Below are 9,378 nucleotides of genomic sequence, written 5' to 3'. Positions count from 1 at the left end.
TTCTTAGAGTGCGGCTTGGCAGCCTTCACCAAGGACTTCCACTTCTCCTTGTTTATTCCCTTCGTTTCACCAGCTTTCGCCCAGTCGACGTTTTGCTGGCTTTCGGCAACCAGGGCTATGGTCCCTTCAACTCCAACCTTTAAGTTTTCTTGCCGAAAAGCCAATCCAAGATCCTCCTCAGGAAGGAAGCGCCTGGCAAGCTCAGAGAAAGTATCTGGTTGTTTCTTTTGGGGCAGAAGTAAGGGAAGAGGCGCGTGAACGCGGCCCGCGCATTAGCAATGCTGCTGCGCGCCAAATCCCCATGAAGCTCAAGGATTGAGAGGATGTCAAGAAGACGATCCTCCTCAGCTTCGTGAAGTCTAAAATCTCCACCCATTTTTCCTGCTGAAACAAGTTTCAGATTTATCAATATATGCAGAGAGCCAATCTTAGAAGAAGCTTCCAAGATAAGATCAAGGAACTTACTAACAAAGCGCCGGTTTTGAGATTCTAAGCGGCCTATGATGGCCTCTTCACGCGCAATCTGCTGAGTCGTCTTCTCGCTTAAAGCATTCTCAGCGTCATGGAGCCTCTTGCGAAGATCTCCAATAGATGCAACGTCTTGCTCAGCTTTCTCGCGAGCCTTTTTGCTTTGCTCAAGCTTAATAGCAAGATCATCAGCGCGTTTTTTGGCTTTGCCGAGAGCCTCTTGAGGAAGGAGATGTTGCAGGAATTTGAAGTCAAAATACAACGTAATCTAGTCGAGGAAAAACAAAATATCATATCCGTATAAAGCGAGGTCTACCTTTCAAATCTTCGACAGTATCACGATACCCAATAAATTGGGTACCGAGATTGATGAAATGTTTCCTCATAGGCTATAAAGAGAAATTCCAGAGACAGGGTCAGAAGGGAAAAAATTCGACAAATGATACAAAATGAGATTGACAAAATCAAGATAGCCAAAGGAATACTTACGTCATCCAGGGGAGGAGTCGTTGAACTTCCGGCCGGCAAGTCGAAGTTTTTGCCAAGTTCAACCCTTGGTCTTTTAGGTGAAGGAGCTCGGGGGCTGGCGACCGGAGTCGACATTTCCCTATCTTGATGGCGAGAAGGCAAAGGTTACTCAGTAGCACGACGTGCTTCCGAAAGAACCAAGGTATTCGACGTGCTCGTTGGAGCCGTCACATTAGCAGCGGGTTTTTCCTATTCTTCGCCACTGTCAAGAAAGAAACATGAGGATATTTACAAGGAATATGCAAAAATAAGAAACATCGAAATTTACGAGCTAATGATAGCGTCGTCGTAAGGGCAGAAGCCACCCTCTTCCTCGGGAGAAGTTTCCTCGGCAGGTGACCCGATGGGTTTGGAGGTGCCGGAATCTTCGACTTCATCCCTTTTCCTTTTATTCTTTGGAGAAACAGCGGAAGGAGGAGAGCGCATTGATTCAGAAGCTTCAAATTCCGTCTCTTTTCGGAGGAAGAGGCGGATTTGTGAGATCCTGCGACTTCACTCTCAGGACGAGAAGTTCCATGCGAATCGTCGGTAACGACGGCTCGTTCGTCGACCTCCCGACCTTCAGGTAGGGGAGGTAGAGAAGACATGACTTGATGGTTCTGTAGAAGGAAAATCAACACCAAGGGAAAGTTAAGCAAGACAGCAGTCGAAAAAATAGAAACTCGAGAGACAAGTTACTTACTTTGGGGAGGACGTTGGTGCTGATGTACGGCTCCACGCGACAACAGCTTGGAACCGCCAGTTTCTTGCTCAGCGATGAAAAACGTCGAACAAGCTTCTTCAAATCCTTTACAAAAAGGTCTTTGGATACGCGGTCAACATCTTCCTCGCCAGCATACATCCAGAGGGGGTTTTTGCGAGCCTGCAGAGGCTGCACCCTAATCCTAAGGAAGTGGGTAGTGATTTGAACACCCGACAGTTCTTTACCGCGGGTGTTCTGAAGCTCGTGGATGCACTTCGTCAGGGCATTTGTCGCCATTTTTTCTTCCTCGGAAGCTTCGGCGTCCCACGATCGGCGCCGACGGATTTTCACGGCACCATCAAAAGGAGCGATATTGTACTCCTGCGAGTCGATATGCTCCTCTTGAATGTATAACCATCTCCGGCGCCATCCTTGAACGGATTCAGGGAATCTGACGTCGAAGTAGTCAACTTCGGGTCGGACACAGATGACAACGCCGCCCACATTGTAGGCGACGTTGTGGGAATTTTTGCGACGAAGATAAAAGATATGTTTCCACAGGCCCCAATGAGGATGGGTCCCGAGAAAGCATTCGCATAGTGTGATGAAAATCGAGATATGGAGGATATAATTGGAAGTCAGCTTATGTAGCTGAATCCCATAGACAAAAAGCAGCCCACGAAGAAACTCGTGGATGGGGGTGGAAAGGCCGCGGATGAGATGGTCAATGAAGGTTACCCGGTATCCAATGCGCAGCGTAGGGAAACTTTCATCGGTGGGGAAGATTTTTTGCTTCTTCCTTCTTCAGCAGCCCCAATGTCTTCAGGGTCTCCAGATCTTGGTTGGAGATCTTAGGTCTCTCCCACCCGGAAATCTCCATAGGCTCCATCGATGAATTGGTTCCTGGAGCGGTGTGTCTAAGGAGCTTCGTGCGTGGTGGCATCAAAGATGAGCCTTGGAGGAGGGCAATAGCGCGCGAGCTTAGAGCAGCAACAGTGATTTTGGAGAGAGAAGGGAAATATGAGCGGCGCGGCGAAGGAGATGAATGAGGATGAAAGGGAAATTTATACGCAGTCCGCCGAACCGTCGCACCGTTGGATGAAATAAAAATGGATCCTATGCCCTACACGTGTCTACAGGGGTAAAAATGTATATTTACTTTGAAGTTGTGGGACAGGCGGTACAGTGCGCGTGCCAAAAAAGCGGAGGACGTGTGTCCCCCACTCCCACGACGTGTCAAAGGCACAGAGGTTTGGACCCACATATCAGAGACATGACTGGATTCGCACCTTCCCAATACAGAGCTCGCGACTATCATCAGCATCGACGTCGTCATTGGAAAATCTCAAATAGGTTTTCCAAAGTAACGACAGAAGAATTGTCGAGGATTCCAATAAAATAACTTCGGGAGCCTTTGATCAAATACAAGTTTTTGTTCAAATGCTCGGGGGCTACTTTTTGTAGGAAGATTGATATGAAGATGATTCAAAGATAGCAAAGATGAGCCTACAACCAAGTATAAATACTCGACTGTAGCCTCGGGGGCTACTCCCATCGGGAGCGCTGATCGCGCACCCGATAAATATGGAAAAATAGGTGATAAGCCTACAATATAGCGACAAGATGATAAAACAGTGAGCCTACAACCAAGTACAAGCACTTGGCTGTAGCCTCGGGGGATACTCCCATCGGGAACGCTTGTTGCGTACCCGATAAAACTGAAGGAGTAAAAATAAGTATATTTTGAGTTACGATATAACTCTTCATATACTCCCATCGGGAAGTCAAGAAAATAAGTCTTCATATGACTCGAAAAAATGTTTCATTCCAACAGCCGAAAAAGGCACTCGACAATATATTCTCAGAGCGCCTCAGTCGCGGTTAAATGTCTGAATGCCGTAATACTTTACGAAGGTAAGACCCCGGGATCCGTCCTGCGTGGCGTGGTATCGCACATAAATGCGCTCTGATATTTTTTTCCGTATCAACAGATGAGAAGAAAAATCCTAACAGACGCGTTAGGTACCCGATAAAATATGACTGGAGTTCGGCATATGATAAGACCTTAAGCGGCACATGTCGAATTACGCCAGTATACCGAGGTCAAGTCTAGGGACTTGACCTTGAAGTAGGTTTTTGCGGGATTTCCACGAGAGCAGTTAACTGGTACCTGATCCGTCAGATGAACCAGCCCCATTCACCATCATCCTTGTACAATATATGATGAAAACTATTTAGTGACTCGAAGAAATCATGTGTTAATTGTAATGATGGAGATTTTACTTGATTCTCTGATTCAAGCAAAATCTCGGGGGCTACTGACATAGGCATCCCCAATGGGCCTGCCGAAGATGGTACCCGGGGTTTTGAAAGCCCATAACCCGAAGTAGACAAAGCCCAGAAGCCTACTAAAGCATCGACTATGGCAAGAAGAGATAGATTAGGAATAGAGAGATTTGTAACTTGTGTCCCGGAGATTGTAACTTGTGTAATACGAACCCCTTGGCTCCGCCTCCTATATAAGGGGGAGTCGAGGGACGAAGAAGGGATCGATTTCATTGTCAACATAACCCTAGTTTTCTAGCAGTCGAGTACTTTTCCGGCTGAAACCCTCGAGATCTACTTGCCCTCTACTTCCACAAAAACCCTAGTCTACAACTTGTAGGCATTGACAAGTTAATACCTTGTCACCCAGTGAGGGTGGATGCCCAGGAAACACTCGCAGAGAGTGATACAGATTGAAATGTGAAGAATGGAGTTGGGGGGTCAGCTGGTGCAGCTGAATCCCATAGGTGAAAAGCAAACCACGAAGAAATTCGTGGACAGGGACAGAAAGGCCGCGGATGAGGAAGTCAATGAATGTTACCCGGAAGTTGATAGGAGGATGCGGAGTACTCTCGTCTCCAGGAAATCACACGGCCTCTTTGTCGAACAGACCTAGTTTCTTTAACATCTTGTGGTCCTGGGCGGTCAGCTTCGAACGCTCCCATCCAGAGATCTTGGCCTGCTCCATGGTCTCACCAGCGTCGGAGGCACGAGAAGTGCAACGTTTGGTGCGCGGAGGCATGCGGTAGATTGCGAAAGGAAGCATCGGCAACAAGAGAGAGAGGGCGCGAGGAGCTCGAGAAGCATCAATGGCGGAGAGAGAGAGAGAGAGAGAGAGATGTGCGGCGCATCAAAGGGGAAAATGAATAAGAGGAGGTGAATTTATGAGAGAAGATGATACGTTTGGCCGTTGGATGAAAAGGGGAAGAGTTTCAGCCCTACGTGTGTCCGAAGGGTAAAAAGGTCTTACATTCTGAAATTACTGGACGGAAGTTACCCCGCGCGTGCCTGAAATTACGGAGGACGTGTGTCCCCCACTTGCGCGACGTGTCGATGGCGCAGAGCTTCGGACCCACAACACAGTGAGGTGACAGGAGTTGTGGCTTTCCAAGATGGGTATCGTGGCTATCGTCAGCGGCGACATCATTCGAGAAAGTTTCGAAAGTTTTTTCATTAAAAGATAGCGACAACAAATCTTCGAGTCCTCCAACTGAGAAACGTCGGGAGCCTATGATCAAATGCAAGCATCTGTCCATATGCTCGGGGGCTACTCTTATCAGAAGCATTGTATATACTTCTGATAAGAGAATATGGTGAAAAAGAAAAATATAGAGTTGATCAAAATAGCAAAAGCCGAGCCTACAACCAAGTGCAAACACTCAGCTATAGCCTCGGGGGCTACTCCCATCGGGAGCGCTGGTCGCGCACCCGATGAAATATGAGAAAGAAGAAAGATCGGGATATCAAGACAATATACAGTTACAATCGAAAGAACTTTCATCGTACATCTTTGAATTATAAATAACTCGTCATGTACTCCCATCGGGAGATCAAGATATTATGTCTTCATATGACTCGAGTAAATACACCATTCCAGCAGCTGACAAAGGCACTCGACAATATATTCTCAGAGCGCATCCGCCGCGGTAAAAACTCTGAATGCCGTAATATTTTACGAAGGTAAGTCCCCAGGATCCATCCTGTGTGTCGTGGTATCGCACCCGAATGCGCTCTACTACTTTATCCGTGTCAACAGACACGAAGAAAAATCCTAGCGGACGCGTTAGGTACTCGATAAAATATAACTGGAATTCGGTTCACGGTAATTCCTTAAGAGGCGTGTGTCGAATTACGCCAGTATCCCGAGTTCAAGTCCGGGGACTTGAGCTTGAAGTAGGTTTATGTGGGTTTGCCACAAGAGCAGTTAACTGGTACCTGATCCGTCAGATGAACCAACCCCATTTACCAGCATCCTTGTACAAAATAAGACGTCAAACCGAAATATTCGACTAATCGGTATGTTAAGATATGGTCTGATTCTACATTGGAGATTTTGCTTGATTCTACGATTCAAACAAAATCTCGGGGGATACTAACATGGGCATACCCAATGGGCCTGCCGAATATGGTAAATGAGGAAATTTGGAGGCCTACAACCCGAAGCTTTTGAGGCCCCGAAGCCCAATAAACATTGATATAGAAGATAGAGCTAGATTAGGAATAAAGAGTCATGTAATTATATAGGAAAGACTCAAATAGTCTCCCGGAGTTTGTAACTTGGACAATACGAAAGCCTAGGCTCCACCTCCTATATAAAGGGGAGCCGAGGGAGAAAGAGAGGATCGAATCCATTGTCAACATACACCCTAGTTTTTCATAGTGGAGCACCTTTTCGGCTGAACCTTCGAGATCTACTTGCCTCTACTTTCTACGAAACCCTAAGTCTGCAATCTGTATGCATTGACAAGTTAATCCCTTGTCAGCGACCAACTAAGAGAGCAATAATGGCCATAATCATGCATAGCGACAAAACATTACTAATCAAAGCATAAAGAGATATTACAAGTCAAAAACGAAATGATCATAGAGGTTTTAAATTACTGGTTTGTAGTCATAACATGGTGTAACCATGTGCCAAGTCAACCAAATAAAGCATCAAAGGAGAATACCACGATATTATGCTTTTGTATGATGGGAACAACACATAATTCTTTCAATGGCACATTAAGCACTCTCGGCTATTTGAGACAAGTCATGCTACAACAATAACTACTAAGCATATTATTAAAATAACATCCAACATGACATGCCAAAGTCTATGCCACAATCTAAACAAGCTTCCTTTTGCATCACTATAAGCATGAAACATTTTACTCGTCTCCAACACCAATCAATTTATTTGAAACAACTATCATAGATAATAATAAATAAATACCAGAGAGATAATCATACCTAACTAAAGAAACCTAACAAGCTCTGAACAAAATACGAGTGGAAAACCAGAGCTAAACACAGTACTAGCAAAAGAGAACACTCACAGAACAATAAGACTGAAAACTAGAGTGTTCTATGCAATGAAAACGGAGTGTGTCATTCTTCAAAACAAATATGCTGGGATTCAACCATATGCTAAAGCAAACAAAACAAAAGAAAACTAAAAACAAAAATGAAGACGCTCCAAGAACAACACATATCATATGAAGCAATAAAAATATAGCATCTTGAAAGATGACCTGATACTTTTTTTTGAAGGGTAAAACAGTGGGGAAAACCCCACTGCAATTTTTATATATTATAAAAAGAATACAAAGTATATACATATGAAGACAGCCTCAGCTATCAAAAGCAAAAGAGAAAACTACAAAACTACAAAACTAGCAAAGCTAAGCCACTTGAGATTGCAACCATTCTTTGAAGGATTGAACATTTTTTTCTTCATTATGTATTCTAACATGATCTGATACTTTGTTGATGAAGAAGGAAAACTTGATATTTTGTCCATACTTCATCTCATTACATCATTATTCTCTCCCTACACTGGAAAACTTCCTTCATACAAAACTTCAAACAATTTCATTACTAGCATTAGTGCAATCAAAATAAAAAATCCACATTGGTTCAGTTATAACATAATTCAAACATCCATTAAAACATTAGATACTGTAGAAACTTCTTTAAAAAGCTCTTTCTCTCAAAAGACCTCAAAAAGAAAGAGATTACGAGGCAAATGCAAATAGTGGCAGAAATCTGTCAAAACAGAACAACAGGTAAAGATCGATTTTTTCTCGAAAAGTGCAAAACTAACTAAAGTTAGATAATAACCTAGGGCATTTGCTCAAAACTTATCAGATCAATATGACGTTCTGGCTGGGAATACGATTTTTTTTTTGTGACAGCACAAAATCTGTTTCAGGACAACAACTTCCTCAAATCTTACTTTCTTCCTATTAGAGGCTATTCTTGGCACAAAAACGAAATAAATGGATAAGGAGAGGTTATTAAAGAGGTAACAACTTCGAAGACTCAACAAAAGAAAAATCACAGAAATAAAACATAAGTTATCTCCCAAGAGTGCTTTTCTTTAGCACCTTTCAGCTAGGCGCAGAAAAGAGCTCGAATCAAGTATTTTCAAGTGAAGAAGGATCAAGATCAATGCCATAAGTCTTTTCAACAAGGAATTGTATTTTATCCATATAAGTTTTAGAAAACCCTCTCTCAACACTCTTGGGTTCAGTACTTTCATCAAATGGGTTTTCAAGAACAATCCAATCAAAATTCTTTTCCAAAGCTTCATGCATTCCTACGAGTTTGAAAGGTATTGGTATTTTGATTTCCTCCCTATTTTTAGGTTTGGTTTTTTCTATCTTTTCAAGTGTACCAATAACATCTACACATGAGCCTAGCATCTTAAACTGATCAAAGACTTTCCTAGCTTCTATAACAACATCTCTAAATTCTTTAAGAAAAAATTCCAGAATAAAATCTCTCTTTTAATCATCCTGAACTTCATGATGTTTAAGAAACATTTGTTGCATTATGGGGTTAAGGTTAATAAACCTAGCCTCCAACATTTGAACTAAATAATCTGCAGCAGTTTCATAATTAGGAGCAAGTTCTACTAAGGATATTTCCTCAATATCTTTGTGCTTACTAACATGATTAAAGAATTCTTCAATGTTATATCTCCCAATTATAGAACCACTACCTATTGATAGGTCTTTCAAAACGTACTTAGGGATAAAAATTATGAGCTAAAAATAAAGCAACAAAATAACAACTATGAAAGGAACTAATTTTTTGTGTGTTTTTTATATAATGAAGCAAATTTTACAAAGTAAAATAAACTAAGCAAACAAAATAACAAAGTAAAGAGATTGGAGATGAGAGACTCCCATTGCAGAAATCCTCTTTCTCCCGGCAATGGCGCCAGAAAATTAGTTTGATGAGTGCTGAGCACACTGTTGGGGAACACCAAGAGGAAGGTGTGATGAGCACAGTAGCAAGTTTTCCCTCAGTAAGAAACCAATGTTAATCGACCAGTAGGAGAAAGAAATCACTTCTGAAGGTGTTGCTAGCTGACTTTTGGCAGGGCGCACTACCAGCGTCAGCAACAACATGGAACCTGCACACAACACAACCAAAATACTTTTCCCCAACTTACAGTGAGGTTGTCAATCTCACCGGTTTTGCTGAAAACAAAGGATTAAACATATAGTGTGGAAAGAGATGTTTGTTTGCAGTAAAATTAAAGAGAACAATGCTTGCAGTAAGTAAACAAAACAGGTGTTTGCAGTAGATGGATTTATTAGTGTAAAAGAAAGGACCGGGGTCCACAGTTCACTAGAGGTGTCTCTCCATAAAGATAAATAACATGC

This window comes from Lolium rigidum, chromosome 1 (assembly GCF_022539505.1).
Source record: "Lolium rigidum isolate FL_2022 chromosome 1, APGP_CSIRO_Lrig_0.1, whole genome shotgun sequence".
Classification (NCBI taxonomy): Eukaryota; Viridiplantae; Streptophyta; class Magnoliopsida; order Poales; family Poaceae; genus Lolium; species Lolium rigidum.
Note: the sequence above shows the minus strand (reverse complement) of the source record.